The 18023-nt window shown below is 37.6% G+C and overlaps 1 protein-coding gene across 1 annotated transcript in view; it reads left to right on the top strand.

Moving 5' to 3' along the window:
- ANO4 (anoctamin 4) overlaps window positions 1–18023 on the top strand; it is a 470138-nt gene that overhangs the window by 121548 nt on the left and 330567 nt on the right. The window lies entirely within an intron of this gene.

Here is an 18023-nt window from a genome sequence, read left to right as displayed (position 1 = left end):
TAATTTCATTCTTTTACATGTAGCTGTCCAGTTTTCCCAGCACCACTTATTGAAGAGACTGTCTTTTCTCCATTGTATATCTTTGTCTCCTTTGTCATAGATTAATTGACCATATGTGCGTGGGTTTATCTCTGGGCTTTCTATCTTGTTCCATTGATCTATGTTTCTGTTTTTGTGCCAGTACCATATTGTCTTGATTACTGTAGCTTTGTAGTATAGTCTGAAGTCAGGGAGTCTGATTCCTCCAGCTCCGTTTTTTTCCCTCAAGACTGCTTTGGCTATTCGGAGTCTTTTGTGTCTCCATACAAATTTTAAGATGATTTGTTCTAACTCCGTAAAAAATGCCATTGGTAGTTTGATAGGGATTGCATTGAATCTGTAGATTGCTTTGGGTAGTATAGTCATTTTCACAATGTTGATTCTTCCAATCCAAGAACATGGTATATCTCTCCATCTGTTGGTATCATCTTTAATTTCTTTCATCAGTGTCTTATAGTTTTCTGCATACAGGTCTTTTGTGTCCCTAGGTAGGTTTATTCCTAGGTATTTTATTCTTTTTGTTGCATTGGTAAATGGGAGTGTTTCCATAATTTCTCTTTCAGATTTTTCATCATTAGTGTATAGGAATGCAAGAGATATCTGTGCATTAATTTTGTATTCTGCAACTTTACCATATTCATTAATTAGCTCTAGCAGTTTTCTGGTGGCAGTTTTAGGATTCTCTATGTATAGTATCATTTCATCTGCAAACAGTGACAGTTTTACTTCTTCTTTTCCAATTTGTATTCCTTTTATTTCTTTTTCTTCTCTGATTGTAAATGTGGTTTTTGTTCCACAGGTTTCAGGGTTGTAGTTTTTCTTGCTTCTGCTGTCTGCCCTCTGGTGGTTGAGGCTATCTAAGAGGCTTGATAGGAGGCTCTGGTGGTGGGTAGAGCTGACTGTTGCTGTGGTGGTCAGAGCTCCGTAAAACTTTAATCCACTTGACTGTTGATGGGAGGGGCTGGGTTCCCTCCCTGTTGGTTGTTTTGCCTGAGGCAACCCAACACTGGAGCCTACCTGGGCTCTTTGGTGGGGCTAATGGCAGACTCTGGGAGGGCTCACGCCAAGGAGTACTTCCCAGAACCTCCGCTGCCAGTGTCCTTGTCCCCACGGTGAAACAGAGCCAGCCCCCGCCTCTGCAGGAGACCCTCCAACACTAGCAGGTAGGTCTGGTTCAGTCTCCCCCAGGGTCATGGCTCCTTCCCCCGGGTCCCGATGCGCACACTATTCCGTGTGCACCCTCCAAGAGTGGGGTCTCTGTTTCCCCCAGTCCTGTTGAAGTCCTGCAGTCAATTCCCACTAGGCTTCAAAGTCTGATTCTCTATGAATTCCTCCTCCCATTGCCGGACCCCCAGGTTGGGTAGCCTGACGTGGGGCTCAGAACCTTCACTCCAGTGGGTGGACTTCTGTGGTATAAGTGTTTGCCAGTCTGTGAGTCACCCACCCAGCAGTTATGGGATTTGATTTTACTCTGATTGCGCCCCTCCTACCGTCTCACTGTGGCTTCTCCTCTGTCCTTGGACGTGGGGTATCCTCCTTGGTGAAGTCCAGTGTCTTCCTGTCGATGATTGTCCAGCAGCCAGTTGTGATTCTGGTGCTCTCGCAAGAGGGAGTGAGAGCACGTCCTTCTACTCCGCCATCTTGGTTAATCTCTCTTGCATTTTAAATATTGACATTTTTGATACTTGACATTGGTTGATGAAAGCCAAATATCAGTATTCTGTATTGACAATTAATATCCATCACGTAGCTAGGGATCTGAAATAGTCATCAGTAGGTACCATGAGCATTTAGCATACAACATTCAATATTTAGCAAAACCCAAGGTACTTCGCTTACTATACTGCATTTACTTTCTTATTTGGATCAAATTCGTCAATTTTTATAAGCCTGTTTGCATATACTTTGAAAGTGGAAATAAAATGAGTATAAATGGTAATTCTGACTTTATCTAGAGTACAATTCAGATTTACCAACTTTAAAATAAGAATATTTTAGGCATTGCTAATAAGACTTTTTAGCAGATAATATTGTGTGTGTGTGTTTATTTCTGCCAGCCAACTAAAGTCTTTTGAGGACAAAATTGAATATTTATGACCACAAAAGTGTAAACTCAAAAAATTTTGGTGTAAATACTGCAATAAACAATAATACTTTCGGGGCTTCCCTGGTGGTGCAGTGGTTGGGAGTCCGCCTGCCGGTGCAGGGGACACGGGTTCGAGCCCTGGTCCCGGAGGATCCCGCATGCCGCGGAGCGCCTGGGCCCGTGAGCCACAATTACTGAGCCTGCGCGTCTGGAGCCTGTGCTCCGCAACGAGAGAGGCCACGATAGTGGGAGGCCCGCGCACTGCGATGAAGAGTGGCCCCCACTTGCTGCAACTGGAGAAAGCCCTAGCACAGAGGCGAAGACCCAACACAGCCATAAATAAATAAATAAAATTTAAAAGAGATAAAAGAAAATCAATAATTAAAAAAAAAAAAATAATACTTTTAACTGTGTATGCAACTTGTATATAGAAACATATTTTTCAGATAGGATCCTGGATGTTAAGAAAAGTTTGGTAAGATTTTGAAGGGAATGCAGTTTAATTTAAAAAAATCTGCTTTCATTCAATGTTCTTTGTTTTTCCAAAGCATTTAAAATTAATTGTCATAGCACTAACCAATGGTATAATATTTTATTCATTCATTGATTTATTTAAAAATACTTACTCAGCACCTACTCTGTGCCAGGCAAACTGCTAACCAGTGAGCGTACAATAGTGAATAAATATGGTCTAATTTCTGTCGTTAAAGACCCTAGAGTTCAGTGGGATAGAAATATGATGTAAACACACGAATAAACATAATTATAAATTGTGATCATTGCTGTGAGTAAGAAGAAGCAAATGACAGGAGAGAGAATAACTGAGGAAGCATAATTTAATTTGTTGAATCAGGGAAGAACCTCTCTGACAAAATGGAATTTACATGAAAGTCTGAAAGATGAGTAGGCATTTTTCAGTCCAGAACAGATAAGAGTTTTTTAGATGGAGGGAGTAACATAAGTAAAGGCCCTGTGATGGGAAGGAGTTTGACTATTTAAGGAGGAGGCAAGGAATGGATATGGGTGGCTCAGTTAGGAGGCTGTGGGAGTGCTTCTGTCTAGAAATGAGGTAGTGTAGGAACTAGACCACACTAGGTTAGTGGCAGTAAAGTTAGAAGTGAATGGATTTTAAGAAACAAGTAGAAGGTAGAATCACCTGTGACTTGGGGATGAATTGGGTATAAAAAGAGAGGAAGAGGGTGGTGGTGGTAAAATAAGGCTCTTAGTAAAAGTGGGTGTATTGGAATCTTGCAGATGAAACTGTTATTGTCATACCATACTTAATCTTGTATGAACATTGCCAGGTGGTTTATGCACTTATTTTCAAGTGGCAAGTGGCACGTATTCTTAAAATACTATTCATTTTTTTCTGAACTTTTCAATTATAAGCTTCTTAGAATTGAGGATTTCTCATCTTTTCTTGCTATAACACCAGAGTTCTTAGCCTTCTAAACTCAGTTGTTAAGTCAATTTTATTTTTTAAAGTAGAGATTAGAATATCTAATTGCAGAGACAGAAAAAATTTAGATATTTATCCGGGGGGGGAGGCATGACTTAGGAATAGTTTTCTTGAAGGCAGAGATATTACACATAATTACTTGTCAATTTGCCTTAGTCATTATTGTATAAGAATCTGGGAAAACACAATTTAATTAATGGACATGATTGGATATTTAAATAGTTACTTAAGTGTATGCTATAGAGACCTTTCAAAATATGTTAAAAAGGTAAAAAGTACTTGATTATCTGACTCTGGGGTATACTTAAAAAACTTGCCTACTTGGTAAGGTTAAAACAGGCAGATATACAGTTTATATTGCAGCTGTAATTGTGGCATCTGAGTAATTTACCTGGTTCCCAACAGACAGAACCAAGGGTAATTCCTGCCTAGGCATAGCCTAGTTAGAGTCTGGTTAGGTGGTCTTGGTTTGGCTATGATTGGAGATTTTGAAAATGAAATAATTGAGAAGAATCAAAGCAATATTATAATGAAGTTAAAAGCGGTTTACTACATAGCTAACTTAGCCATGTATCTAACAAATTATAATATATGCGAACTGTGGGTTTTACTGTAATATCTATCAAACTATGTACTATTACTACATATCCTTACTAAAGGATGGGCAAACTTTATAGCCATGAGTGACAAAAGGAAACTTTGTTGTTCAAATGTTGGATTCCATACTTGTATCTGCTCTACTGTCCATTCACTTTCGTCCTGTAGACTTTCTTTTTTGTTTTTTTATTAAGACAGTTTTTTTAGAGCCAGTTCTAGGCTCACAGCAGAATTGAGCAGAAAGTACAGAGTTGTCATACTCCAGACCTCACACACGCATAGCCTCCTCCATTACCAGTATCCCCCACCAGAGTGGTACGTTAGTTACAGCTGATAAACCTATATTGACACAGTGTAATTGATCAAAATCCATAGTTTGTTGTGGTTCACTCTTTTTTTTTTTTTTTAATTTTATTTATTTATTTATTTATGGCTGAATCGGGTCTTTGTTGCTGCGCGCGGGCTTTCTCTAGTTGCGGCGAGCGGGGGCTACTCTTTGTTGCTGTGTGCGGGTGTGATGGTTCACTCTTGATGTTGTACATTCTGTCGGTTTGGACAAATGTATAATGATATGTATCCAATATTATAGACTCATACAGAGTATTTTCCCTGTCCCCTAAATCCTTTGTGTTCTGCCTATTCCCAAACCCTGGCAACCACTGATCTTTTTACTGCCTCCATAGTTTTGCCTTTTCCAGAATGTCATATAGTTGGAATTATACAGTATGTAGCCTTTTTGGATTGGCTTCTGTTAGTTACTAATATGCATTTTAATTTTACCCATGTCTTTTCATGGCTTGATAGCTCATTTCTTTTTAGCACAGAATAATATTCCGTTGTCTAGATATACTACAATTTATCCATTCACCTACTGGAGGACATCTTGGTTGCTTACAAGTGTTGGCCATTATGAATAAAACTGCTATAAATATGTGTGCAGGTTTTTATGTGGACATAGTTTCCAGCTCCTTTAGGTAAATACCAAGCAGTGCAATTGCTGGATCATATGGTAAGAGTATATTTAGTTTTATAAGAAACCATTCATTAAACTGTCTTCCAAAGTGGCTGTATCATTTTGCAGCAATGAATAAGAGTTCCTGTTGCTTCATATCCTCACCAGCCAATATTCTGCATTTTGGCCATTCTAATGGGTGTAGAGTGGCATCTAATTGTTTTAATTTGCATTTCCCTGGTGACATATGATGTGAAGTCATATGTCAGACTTAATATAGCCAGAAATAGTTAGAAGCCCTCTTACTCTATAATGCTTAGAACCGATTTTGTTGGCTAATAGAAAAATATGTTTAAATGAGAGAATCATTAAAATAATACATTTCTTGAACATTTAATTTTAACTGAAAACTAAATTCAGCTGACTACTCTTTTGATGTCAGGCTAAGGTCATTTTTTCTACTAAGAATCTATTAATTTGTTTTGTATGTTATCTTTCTTGTATAAACCATGCTTGTAATTCATCATTTATGAGTACTTACACACTTAATGAATTCTACACTTAGGTTATTTTCATAAGCGTTTTATTATTTCTCTCATTACAGAACAGTTCCTTGTTCAACAGTAATTTTTAGAATATATGACTCAGCTTTATCAAATGTTTCCAAAGCTTTAAACCTTTTTCATAGAAACACCAACTCTTTTTTATTAATTAATTACTTTATTTATTTATTTTTGGCTGCATTGGGTCTTCATTGCTGCGTGCGGGCCTTCTCTAGTTGCGGCGAGTGGGGGCTACTCTTTGTTGCGGTGCACGGGCTTCTCATTGTGGTGGCTTCTCTTGTGGAGCATGGGCTCTAGGCATGCGAGCTTCAGTAGTGTGGCATGCAGGCTCAGTAGTTGTGGTGCACAGGCTTAGTTGCTCCGCGGCATGTGGGATCTTCCCGGACCAGGGCTCGAACCCATGTCCCCTGCAGTGGCAAGCAGATTCTTAATCATTGTGCCACCAGGGAAGTCCCAAAACACCAACTCTTTACACTCACATTTTATTGGTTTACATGCTATTTAATAAAATGACAAAATTACAATAAGTATAATTGGCATAAAAAGGTTTAGGAACAAGCACAACTAATTCTTGAACCATACAACTTAAAGTGAACAGAAGTAGATAAGTGTGCCAAAGATTGGCCAGTGTAAGCTATGAGTTTTGGTGAGCTGTGGTATCAGTCTTTACATTTTACAGAAAGACCAAAGATTGTTTAAGTTGGTTAATTTAGCAACATCTATAAATCATGACCTTGTAGATTGTGATGGAAATGATTGGCTTGTGGGAAACTGATTGGATAATCAATCACATCCTAGTGGACTAGATTTTCCTAATTATTTCCTAGCTTCTCCTCTACAAAAGACTCATAGCTCAGTACTCAGAACACGTGACTCATGCAAAAACATAACTCTGACTTTACAACCATGTGTAGGCTTATAATAATATACTTAATATAAATATATAATTCATATGTATTAAAATTTTTTTAATGAAGAAATGTATGCTTTGGAACATATTAGTGAATAATTAGCTCTTTGAAAACCCTTGCATCTAGGCCTCCTCTTAGTTCTCCAGCCAAATCTTTGATCGTTGTGCTCATAGTCTGAAAGATTAAATAGCAAATTGCAGTTCCCACTGTTTCATGGTCCCTTGCCTTTGCTTTTACCATTTCCTTTGTTGATATGCTCTTCCCACTTTTGATTGGCTCTTTAATATTAACCACCCTTCAACACTCAGTTTATGTGTGGCTTTCTTCAGGAAACTTTCCCAAACACCCCATTTCGGGCTCATACCCCTGATTTTGTTGCCATGGCACCCTTTTATAGAATTATTTTAAAATTAACTGTATATTATACACTGGACTGTACATCCTTCAAAGGTAGGCACTGTATCTCATTTACCTTTGTACACAAGACTCAGCAAGGTGAACATGCTAGATACTCAGTGTTTAACTGAAGAGCAAGGTGCCAAAGTTCATGTTTTGCAAAGTTCACAACCACCATTTAGGTATTGAATTTTATGACACGACTTAGGAAGATTGGATGTAGAGAGCAGAAACCTGGCAGATGACTAAAGGAGGTTAATGTAAAAACTGCATTTTTAAATTGCTGGAAGGATAATAGGTTTGTATCTTGGCTACATACTAGTATTATGTCAGGCCTTGAAAAATTGGGGTCAGCTTCAGTAGTAGATATACAAGTGGTAGAAGCTTATATATGTTCATTTAAGGTTGGGCATCTTCTTAAATCATCCCAGGCTAATATTCTGTAAATCTTAGATTGCCCTCAAATAGCTAAAGAAAATGGAGGGTGGGGGAGTTTTCATGTAGTACAAATAGAGTTAACTAATTTTTTAGGGTTTTAAAAATTGTTTATTAGTGATATCATCATTATAAGCTGGATGAATAAAACAACCATTTAATTGCCTAATGTGCTAATATCTAATGGGAGAAACAGAGACATTATTGAAAGAACATGAGTCTGAGATTCAGATCATTTGGCACTATTTCCAGTGATGCCTTGCTCTAGCTTTGTGGCCTTGAATGTATTCCTGCAACTCTCTGTTCAACTTTCAAATCTGCAGGCTGATAGTTCTCAACTGAGGGTGATTTTGTCCCCCAGGGGACATTTGGCAATGTCTGGAGACATTTTTGACCATCACAATTTGGGGGCTGTTATGGGCATTTAGTGGATAGAGGCCAGAGCTATTGCTAGGCATCCTACAGTATGCAGAACAGCTGCCAACAGCAAAGAATTACCCATCCAAAATCTCAATAGTGCCAAGACTGAGAAATCCTGGGCTAGATAATCTATGAGGGGCTTTTCTAACCTCACTATCTCTCTTTCTCAAACGAAGGCTGATCATTTTTTAAAAATTTTAAATTATCTGAGTAAACATAAAATTGAGGACATTCCATGAATTCAGTTGTCCAGTAGATTTTTAAATGGTGTCTTAGTAATTTTCAATGAATTAAATAACATAAGCAGAGAAGAATAAATACAGTCAAAATGTACTACTCTGCACGTCTTCTGATTCAGCATTCTCAAATGTGAGTTAAATATAGCTGTAGAAAACCCAGGAGAGATGAAGATGTTTATTTTTTTCAGCAGTGTGACAGTTTCCCAGTGCTGTCAGATAGGTACCAGTAGTATTTATAGGGAAAGGGAAAAAACTAATGTTGAAGAGCTTAAATACTGTAATTTAGTTGAAAACCATATTTCAGTACATAGCAACTTTCAGAGATGAATACACATCCCTATGATTTAAAGTAAGATTTATCAGTGGTATAAAAATATTTCAGTATACCGAATTTCATGACTTGGGATCAGTTAAGAATGAACATCAATGCTAGTAGAATTCTCACTTAACTTTGGAGGAAGTGTGTAATTTGAAATTCTCAGTGGTGATTAATGTTTAGGTCCTATCTGCTCCATATCTTTATGACATATTCACTTAAAGAGCCTGAGAACAGGTTTCAAAAGCAACAACATAAATACCAACCACATTTTTCTAAGCATAAGACAAGGTTTTCGTTTGTTGTCTAAAATGTTTCCTAAAGACTAGGGTGACAGCATGCGAGACTTGAGGTAGTTATGGAAGGGGAACTGGAAGTGGTTCTCTGACTTTCTTCCAGGTACCTCTCCCTTATTCTTCTGTCTGCCCCCTTGCACACTTAACTCACCAAGTACGGATCCCAAATTGGAGCCCATGCCAAATTCCTTAGGTAATGGTGCAGCGTCTTATTTCTGTTTATCCCTAATGTCTGGCGTGCAGTGGCTCTAAATCACCTCCCTGCCCCCAGGCCTCAGGCTCTTTCCCTCCATTCCCCTTCATCCTGCTCCTCCCCCTCCCTTCCATCTTGGCTTGTATATACAAATTTTGTGGTGGTTTAGCTACATTTATCTCGCACTTCTAGATGTTTAGAGAAGAAGGGGAGCCCTCCCACCTGATCCCAACCTGCTGCATTGCTGGAACCCATTCCTTATTCAATCTATTAAAATCTTATTTCTTCATTTTATTACCAAAAAATTCTTTCACACAGCTAATTGATGGGTCTCTGATTTTCTTTCCACCCCAGCAAGAAAATTGGTTTCCCAAAACCAATGCCCCCTTTCCCTACCCCGATTATTATGTGTAATGGGAATTGACAGAGCACACACAGGGCATGATTGTGAAACATTTTTTTTTACTCTGTTGAAATATAGTGGTGGCATTACTGTCTCTTGGAAAATCAAACACTTGGCTCAAGATTGAGAAAAATGTAAGTCAGCAAGCTTATCTCTAATTCCCCATAATAAAAGAAATCAAGTGTTTTAGAGCTGTCAGTAGTACTTGGACTTTGTCTACTGCTATGTCATTTACTTTTTCCCCCTCAAAATAGAACTGGTGTGTAGGCAGAATTGAAGCCAGCAGTTGAGATTCGGGACTATCTCCAGCATTAGGTTCAACTTCAAAGTGTTTCTCAAGGGCCTATTCATCCCTGGTTTGCAGTGCAGAGTTGCGGTCCTAATCATTTTTTCATGTGCTGATGAGGAAAATGAAGGAACGGATATTTCCCCTCCTTCTGCTTTGTCATCCTGACCCTGGTTGTGCTGGTTGAGTTTCTCATTAATGATGCAAGGTCTAGTTATCTGTGCTGTGCTCAGTTGGGAATCATTTCTCATAACTTATTTTTTACTGGCCAGCACTCTATGAAAGAGTCTTGGAAATGATTTACCAAGCACTCTATGCCATAGGGCAGCGCACTTTTGAATAAAAGTGCTAATGGTCAGAACTGAAGGGACATTCCTGTGTTTTGGATTGGTTCCCAAATTCATTGAATTTCAGGATGCCTTGAAGGTAATTGTCAACTGTTTTATTTATAGAAATGGTTTATTCAGTGTAGTCGTGTCTGCCATATGGTGCCTTAGTATGCCATCAAATGGGTAATCAAAGCTTAAGAGCAAATTTCCAAGAAGTAATAAAACAAATGTGATGAATAGAATGAGTGTTATTTGGGACAGCAGACATCAGTGGCTGGATCGCTGAGAAAAGCTTTGCTTTTCTCTTAGCTATTTAGTAGATGGAAATTTTTTTGAACCAGTATGCCCAGTATAGTACCTTAAAGTTTTTTTAATTATAAAAGCAGTACACATTTATTTAAAAATCAGTCTGGAATGGAAGAATAAAAATGAAATGATTCAATTTTATCCCCCTGCTACCCTAATACCTTGGGGAATATGCTTTCAGATAATTAAAGGGACAGAAAAAGAAAGAGATGGAGTCGAATATGAAATTTTAAAAATATAAATGAATCGTAATATATATAATTATCCAACTTGTTTTTTTCAATGTGTCTTAGTTTTATGTGTCAGGATATGTCAGTCCATCTCATTGTTTTTACAGCAGTATAGTATTCCAGATCACAGAGGAACATGCCATGATTTAGGTGAGTCTTCTGCTATTGATAAACTGAAGGTGACTGCCAATGTTTCACTGTTATAAACAGTGACTTAGTGAACATCTTTGTATCTTAGAATACATAGGCTGACGTTTCTGTAGAATTAATACTTAAAAATGGAATTTATCATCACCAGTTATACATATTTTGAATTCTGGTTGATATTCTTAAATTGCCTCTCTCCAAAGACACTTTTAATTGACATGCTCACCAGCACTGAATGAGAGGGCTTATTTCCTCCATACCTCAGTGCCCAGCTTTTCTTGATGGAAGAAAGTTTTGGGGTTCTTTGGTGTTTTGGCCTATAATCCCCACCCTGACCACACTTACCAGATAGATTCCTATTGTACTCCATGGAGAGAATAAAATAACAAAAATAACAAGAAACAACTCTGAGGATATGGATCTTCTGAGCAGTTTAACCAAAGCCTAAGCAAAGCAAATTAAGTGACTCTGTTATCAGCAGAGGCTTCTGCTTACCCCTGTGCTAAATGACAGGCTGCTAGGCTGGATCACAGGAACTCCTGTACAAACAAAGGTGGATACCTTGAACCAGTTAGTAAGTCAGAGGTGTTTCTCCACTTTTTTCCCCAAATTCCCAGCCTGAGTCTTGCATCTAACCACTTCCATTTGAAGAAAGTCCCCAACTACTAGTTTTCAAGTCCCAGAGCATTTGCTCTGAGACTTAGCAGTCACCCTTCTCAGATCTCAAGGGAGACAGCAGCTCCTGGACCTGGCATATGAGAGTCTAAAAAAGGCCATCCTCCTCCCATCCCCCCCCAACACCCCCCCACCCCCATGCACAGAAAGAGATAGAGGGAAACATTTTTCTAAGGGAAAAATAGGCAAAAAGCATGGATGAGAGAGCGGCAACTGGGTGTTATCCCAGCTCCTGGGATAGAGGAACAAAAAGAAGCCTTAAATCTTATCAGCCATAGCTTATACTTGATAGAGTGCGGGGTGGAGGGGCAGATGGGAGAAGATCCTTATACTTCCAGTAGGGACCAGCAAACACTGTATTAGATGTGTACCCCTTATCTTTGGGGTCCTTACTCATACTTCCTTGTGGCTAAAATTTGATATATTTCTATTCATTTCTTTTCAGATCTTAACTATTTACATTTTTTGGACTTTATATTTCCCTTTCCCTTCTGCATTACTTGCTTTAAAACAACAAATCCACTGAAGAAATCCAACCTTAACCTTTTCATTCAAGTACGTGTTTTTTTTTTTAAAAAAACATATTTATGGATAATAATAATATAGAAGTAGTTTGCACCTATAAGCAGATTCAGTGTCATCTTTGCCACCTACTTCCTGTATTATGTAAACACTCAGTTTATTAAAGACATAGAAATCCTTTTTATGTCCCTTATCGGGAGATTGGCAGCCAAATTATGTCTTAAAATTTTTAAAATTAATTTACTTTAGAATACTTATATACATGGTAACTTCTAAGACGAGCTAGCTCAAATTCTGCAACAAATTCAGTTGTTGTCTATAAGTAGATTATCATGAGAAAGAAGAGAATTGATAAAATATCTGTTACCTCACTTAAAGGTAGAAGTAACAGTGTTTGTTATTTAAACACTAAATTTTCTCTCCTTTTCCACACCTCCGATTCTCTCTCTTTTCTTGTGTTTGCTAACAGGCAGTTGGAACATATATTGCTGCTACCTTTCACTTTCACATGTAGGATAGAACTCTGGAAAACTGAAAAAGGCTTTGCAGTTTCTTCAGTGACTAAAATCACAAGCCAGGCATTTAAAAACAATTTTTTATTAAGTAATTCTTTAACGAGTTTTTTTGTGTCTGTAAATCAAGAAATTTCCTTTTTTTCCACAAAGATCTTATATATATATTTCTCCTATAAGCCACTTAGAATGGAACTACAAACTGTACAGTCTCAAGTACTTTATAAATCTGAAAGCTATGCCCTGTAGTTTGTGATGACTTTGCAGGTAGGCACTGCAACCAAATCTATTTGGAGAACAAGCTATTATTATACACCCACAGTGTGTATTTGATGAAATGGTAGGCAATTAAAGTTTACATAAACATGCATTGTATTAAAATAGCTTGTATATAGCAGATATTTTTCATATAGTAACTGGACAGTTTTACAATGGGAATAGAAATGCTATAAAACTTATATATGAAGAGTGCCATTAAAAGATAGCCCTTTTTAATATTACCTGAATTTTTGGGGATGTGAGTGGGCAGATGAGTAATTGAAGAAAACATCAACATAAAAATTAAACCAAGGATTGCCTGAGCTTGTTTTTCATAATTGGGAGCTTTTGTGGCTTTGTAGGAGACTGTAGGTTCTGGAAAGAGCACTGGTTTAGGAGCAGGAAGACCTGGTGTTAGACTGGCTTTCCTGTAAATTAGTCATGTCATTCACTCCTCCAAGTCTCAAATTCCTCAATTTAAAAAGGACCCTATACCACAGAGTAAAGGCTTAATAAATGCTTGTTGAATGAATGAAAGAATGAATGAAGCTTTTAAAAATTCCTTGCCAATATTAGGAAATTCCACTAGGAATAAAACTAAAAGAAAAAGTCAGCATCACAGATTTCAAAAAACCTCCAGCCAAACATTCTTTATATTTAGTTTAAATTTGTTTGTAGATTTACAGATGTTGTATAGAACACATTTTCTCAGGCACAAAATGACTCCTGGTCTCAGAGTACAATGCCACATTAACTGGTTTGGAGAGAAAGAGTCTCATATGCTACATAAATGTGACTCTGGATAATGCCAGTTTGACACAGATGGGGATGAATTAGTTGTCCAAAACATCCAAGTATGTGATGCATAAAGCAGCATTGGCAGCCAGTGGGAAAGATCTTATCAATGAAGTTCACAAAGCTCTGAATGTTTACTTCACAGTGGAAATGCGATCAGAAAACTGAGTTGTCATAGAAACCCTTATGCCAGAGATAAAACGTTTTAATACTACAGATTAAATGGATTCAGTGACAAAGGAGCTGTATTCTGAATTTTGAACTCAGGTATTCTGGTTTTCTTTTTTAACTTGCTTAATTGATACTCTTTTTTTTTTTTTTTTTGATACTCCTTTTTAAAAGGACTTTTAATATCTAGAAGGAAGTCAAGTATTTTTGTGTAAATTGTCCATAGACTTCTGTTGAAAAGCTGTATGAAATCAAATATATTTTTTATGAAGTGGTAAGCTTTCTCATGTTTATTTCTCATGTAAAATTATCTTTTTACTTGGAATCAAAATAATTTTACTGATATCAATTAGTGACATAGGAAGGTAGATATCCCAACTGTCTACATTTTCATACACAGAATCCTAAATCTCTAAGAATCAGATAATAGCTGCTATTGGCTTAGAAATGAAAATTAATAGTTTCCCAATCTACTGAAGAGTCAACCATTTAGGAAAACAGACAAATACTGAATTACTTGATTATGTGGAGAGCTGGTATTTATTGAGGGCCTGCTGTGGGCCTGGCAATGCTAGACCCTGTGTACATTATTTCATTTAATCCTCCAACTACTCTGAAATGTCTTCATTTCTTGATGTGTAAGCTGAGGCTAAGAGATGTTAAACAATGTGCCCAAGGTCATACATAGATAAGCAGGCTGACCTGGAATTCAAACCTATTGAACTTCCAGAATGGTTCCATGCTGCCACATACAGTTACCTAGATACAAATTTCTAAGGAACAGAGTAGACAATTTATGGTAAATAAAATATAGTTGAGGTAGGGTGGAGACTCTATAATAAGAAGAACTAGAAGAATGTCTAGATTTTACATGTGATGGTCTCTACTGGACCGATCTGTTAGGCAAGGAATTAAACAACCAGCCTCCCAGCCTGGTATGAAAAATTTGAAACAATTATGGGCATGAACATATTTTCACATAATTCACACTAATGCCATTTTAATAAATGATCCAAAATATGCCTGCATGTGTTTTCAGCTTTTTGAAAGGGACTGATGTGATTCTAGGCTTTTGATTATGCACAGCCTGTTGACTGGACATTTTCAGATGTTTCCCTGGAACATTATGTGTTATTGCTTATAATATGTTAGCTATTTATTAAATTAAGTTTAAATTGTAGAAAACTTACTTTATCATGTACCTTATCGTGGGACCTGTTACCAAAATCAACCATCTTGAGAATATGCATCACTGAAGAATTTGGACTAATCAAATCATTAGGCAGAGAATTTAATCATAACTCAGCCAACCTCTGATGGGCAAGTTAGTTGCACCATTCTCAAATCTACGGTGGTTGATGTGGTATTTATAATGAACATAGATTAGTTGAAAAGGAGTAATGTTTTCAAGTGAAAGATTGTAATAGAGAGTGAAAATTTGATTTGGAATATGAGAGATGACAGAGAGCAACGTTGGAAAAGATATAACCAGATATTCTGAAATACGTGTTTAAAGGCAGAAAAAATAAATATATCTGAAGATGCAGTTGAAAGAAAAATAAAGATATGGAAAATGGCGATTGGCCACAGAAAAACGTTCACAAACCTTATCCATTCAACATGATATAATAATGATTGGATGGATGGATAGATGGATGGATGCAACTAATAAAATGGCTACAGAAAAACCAGTGATATCCATTAAGAGTGATACAATGAATTCTCATCTTACTTATGGATGTACTATGAGTAACCTCCCCCTCCTCCCTCTTCCCCCTCCTCCCTCTTCCCCCTCCTCCCTCTTCCCCCTCCTCCCTCTTCCCCCTCCTCCCTCTTCCCCCTCCTCCCTCTTCCCCCTCCTCCCTCTTCCCCCTCCTCCCTCTTCCCCCTCCCGCTGTCCACCCCCATCTCCCTCCCTTTCTCTGTATTTGGCCCTTACCAATATGTTGGGAGCTGTCCATGGTGCTGAACCAGTGTTGCCTGTAGAAGTCATAGGGATGTTTTCCTTCTCTCAACTACAGTACCTTATTTCTTTTCTTTTTTTTGTCTTTTAGCATCTTTATTGGAGTATAATTGCTTTACAATGTTGTGTTAGTTTCTGCTGTATAACAAAGTGAATCAGCTATATGAATACATATATCCCCATATCCCCTCCCTCTTGCGTCTCCCTCCCACCCTCCCTATCCCACCCCTCTAGGTGGTCACAAAGCACCGAGCTGATCTCCCCATGCAATGCAGCTGCTTCCCACTCGCTATCTATTTTACATTTGGTAGTGTATATATGTCAATGCTACTCTCTCACTTCGTCCCAGCTTACCCTCCCCCCTCCCCATGTCCTCAAGTCCATTCTCTACGTCAGCGTCTTTATTCCTGTCCTTCCCCTAGGTTCATCAGAACCTTTTTTTTTTTTTTTCTTTTTTTAGATTCCATATATATGTGTTAGCATACGGTATTTGTTTTTCTCTTTCTGACTTCATTCTGTATGACAGACTCTGGGTCCATCCATCTCACTACAAATAACTCAATTTCATTTCTTTTTATGGCTGAGTACTATTCCATTGTATATATGTGCCACATCTTTTTTTTTTTTCTAAATTACAGATAACTTGGAAAACAGAGAAATGAACAAACTATAATCTGGTCACTTTAATATAATCAGCTAAGTTTTCTTTTTTCTTTCTTGTTCTTTTAAATTTTATTTTATTTATTTTTTTATACAGCAGGTTCTTATTAGTCATCCATTTTATACACATCAGTGTAGACATGTCAAACACAATCTCCCAATTCATCACACCACCACCCCCACCCCCCCTGCCGCTTTCCCCGCTTGGTGTCCATATGTTTGTTCTCTACGTCTGTGTCTCTATTTCTGCCCTGCAAACCAGTTCATCTGTACCATTTCTCTAGGCTCTACATATATGTGTTAATATATGATATTTGTTTTTCTCTTTCTGACTTACTTCACTCTGTATGACAGTCTCTAGATCCATCTACGTCTCAACAAATGACCCAATTTCATTCCTTTTTATGGCTGAGTAATATTCCATTGTATATATGTACCACATCTTCTTTATCCATTCGTCTGTTGATGGGCATTTAGGTTGCTTCCATGACCTGGCTATTGTAAATAGTGCTGCAGTGAACATTGGGGTGCATGTGTCTTTTTGAATTATGGTTTTCTCTGGGTATATGCCCAGTAGTGGGATTGCTGGATCATGTGGTAATTCTACTTTTAGTTTTTTAAGGAACCTCCATACTGTTCTCCATAGTGGCTGTATCAATTTACATTCCCACCAACAGGGCAAGAGGGTTCCCTTTTCTCCACACCCTCTCCAGCATTTGTTGTTTGTAGATTTTCTGATGATGCCCATTCTAACTGGTGTGAGATGATACCTCATTGTAGTTTTGATTTGCATTTCTCTAATAATTAGTGATGTTGAACAGCTTTTCATGTGCCTCTTGACCATCTGTATGTCTTCTTTGGAGAAATGTCTATTTAGGTCTTCTGCCCATTTTTTGATTGGGTTTTTTTTTTTTTTTAATATTGAGCTGCATGAGCTGTTTATATATTTTGGAGATTAATCCTTTGTCCATTGATTCATTTGCAAATATTTTCTCCCATTCTGAGGGTTGTCTTTTCGTCTTGTTTGTAGTTTCCTTTGCTTTGCAAAAGCTTTTAAGTTTCATTAGGTCCCATTTGTTTCTTTTTCTTTTTATTTCCATTACTCTAGGAGGTGGGTCAAAAAAGATCTTGCTGTGATTTATGTCAAAGAGTGTTCTTCCTATGTTTTCCTCTAAGAGTTTTATAGTGTCCAGTCTTACATTTAGGTCTCTAATCCATTTTGAGTTTATTTTTGTGTATGGTGTTAGAGTGTTCTAATTTTATTCTTTTACATGTAGCTGTCCAGTTTTCCCAGCACCGCTTATTGAAGAGGCTGTCTTTTCTCCATTGTATATTCTTGTCTCCTTTATCAAAGATAAGGTGACCATATGTGCGTGGGTTTATGTCTGGGCTTTCTATCCTGTCCCATTGATCTATATTTCTGTTTTTGTGCCCATACCATACTGTCTTGATTACTGGAACTTTGTAGTATAGTCTGAAGTCAGGGAGCCTGATTCCTCCAGCTCCGTTTTTCTTTCTCAAGATTGCTTTGGCTCTTCGGGGTCTTTTGTGTTTCCATACAAATTGTGAAATTTTTTGTTCTAGTTCTGTGAAAAATGCCATTGGTATTTTGATAAGGATTGCATTGAATCTGTAGATTGCTTTAGGTAGTATAGTCATTTTCACAATGTGGATTCTTCCGATCCAAGAACATGGTATATCTCTCCATCTATTTGTATCATCTTTAATTTCTTTCATCAGTGTCTTACAGTTTTCTGCATACAGGTCTTTTGTCTCCTTAGGTAGGTTTATTCCTAGGTATTTTATTCTTTTTGTTGCAGTGGGAAATGGGAGTGTTTCCTTAATTTCTCTTTCAGATTTTTCATCT

Source organism: Eubalaena glacialis, chromosome 11, assembly GCF_028564815.1.
Source record: "Eubalaena glacialis isolate mEubGla1 chromosome 11, mEubGla1.1.hap2.+ XY, whole genome shotgun sequence".
NCBI lineage: Eukaryota > Metazoa > Chordata > Mammalia > Artiodactyla > Balaenidae > Eubalaena > Eubalaena glacialis.
The sequence above is the reverse complement of the archived record's forward strand: the minus strand, read 5'-3'. Positions and strand labels throughout refer to the sequence as shown.